Source organism: Nicotiana attenuata, unplaced genomic scaffold (genome assembly GCF_001879085.1).
Source record: "Nicotiana attenuata strain UT unplaced genomic scaffold, NIATTr2, whole genome shotgun sequence".
Taxonomy (NCBI): domain Eukaryota; kingdom Viridiplantae; phylum Streptophyta; class Magnoliopsida; order Solanales; family Solanaceae; genus Nicotiana; species Nicotiana attenuata.
In genome coordinates, this window is record NW_017670510.1 from 471,022 (window position 1) to 473,171 (window position 2,150).

Sequence of the window (2,150 nt, forward strand, 5' to 3'; positions counted from 1 at the left end):
CCTCCCACGAGTCTATACATACCAAGAACACCAAAATCGGACCTCAAATGGCCCCTCAAATCTTCAATTTTAACTCTCCAATTACAAGCCCTAATCTCCCAATTCCTTCTCTAATTTTCTAATAAATTTCATAGTTAAACTATGGAATAATCACCATAAACACAAGATACAAGACCCAAGTAGCTTACCTCTCTGAAATACTTGATTCCCTCTTGAAATCACAGCTTGGAACTCCAAAATCGATCAAAAATGGTAAAAGATTGACTGAAAATCGTGAAGTGAGGCTTTTATAGTTTCTGCCCCAGGGATTCCGCACCTGCGGTCCCACAAGCGCACCTGCGCTTCCGCTTCTGCAGAAAATATCCGCTTCTGCGTATTTCACTTAAGCACCAACTTCCGCAAGCAAAAAAAATCTGCAACTCCAATTCAACTCTAAACCTTCCGTCAACCACCCAAATCCATTCCGAGGCCCTCAGGACCTCAACCAAATATGCCAACAAGTCACATACCACTATTCAAACTTGTTCCACCCTTCGGAATACTCAAAACAACATCAAAACATCAAATCACCCTCGGATTCAAGCCTAAGGATTTCCAAAACTATCAAATTTCGCAAACGATCAAAAAGCCTATCAAACCTCGTCCGAATGACCTGAAATTTTGCACGCACGTCACAAATGACACAACGGGACTACTCCCATTTCCGAAATTCCTATTCCGACCCCGATATCAAAATTTCCACTGCCGACTGGGAAATGCAAAATTTTCAATTTTACCAATTCAAGCCTAATTCTACCACAGACCTCCCAATCACATTCCGAACGCGCTCCCAAGTCCAAAATCAGCTAACGGAGCTAACCAAATCATGAAATTCCAAATCCGAGATCAAATACTAAAAATTCAAAACTTGATCAAACCTTTCAAATTAAAGCTTCAAGCTGAGAATCATTCTTCCATATCTATTCTGATTAACCTGAAAACCAAAGCCGAAGATTTACATAAGTCATAATACATCATACGGGGCTAGTCATGCCCGAGAACTGGAGAGAGAAGGGTAAATTCCCAAAACAACCGGTCGGGTCGTTATAATAGAGTATGCTTTATTGATTGTAGGTACTGGAACCATCATCAGAATTTGGCTCCTTGCCTATTCATAAGACTCAGTGAGTCACATTATAAACTGTAACGGTTTCAATCTCTCCATGAACACCACAAATTCACGTGACTTAGCACAATCACAACCAGGAATCGGGGCCAAACTATCAAATTCAGCCCACAACAGATGCTACTTGAAAAAAATAACTAGAAATGGAACTAGTTCCTTGAGTTATTGTAGCAATCTCCTTATGAATTTGAAAAATCCTATAGCAGTCGATTTTATCAAATTGTTCCTTCAAATCTCCCCAAACTGAAGAAGCATTTGTGGAGTATACTATTTCACTGTATAACTCCTTTGACACACAATCTATGACCCACATAGAACAATTGCATTGCATCTCTCCTAAAGGTCAACCAGATTTGTTCCAAAATCCTCCCTTTTAATTTCTACACAGCCTAGCTTGAACTTACTCGAGCTTCCTGTTCTGCTTCAATGGAGATTGAGAGAAACAGTATGTAAATCATAGAGAGCATAATACAATTGGGAATAAAAGGGCTTACTTTCTCAACGATGTAGTCGTCTATTTATACAAGTTATCATCTCCTACAACTAACTGACAGCTTACTGAGAGCTGTCCAAACTACCACTAACTTTCCTAAGTAACCTTTCAATAATTAGTTTTACAACTAAATCTAGTTTAGCTCCTAACTGCTACTGCTTAACTCTTGTTATTGAGATTAGCTTCAAGCCATCTCAAACAGTAACTGCATGTTACCTCTATATTTTGACCAAAAAATAGTTAATTTTAATGTATCCAGAATTTTAACTTAAGTTGTTGAAGATTAGGCATTTCACCACTTACCATGATCAATTAGCGGGTGAATCCTAATTTATCCAAGATCGCACTTAAACCCAATAAAACATCAACTTAATGGCCAATAGTATGTTTTAAGAAAAGCAACAGTAACAAATTCATAATTACCACTAAAAATTCACACCACGCACGCACATATTGGCCTTTGACCTTGCTAAAGGTAACCTTAATATTCGA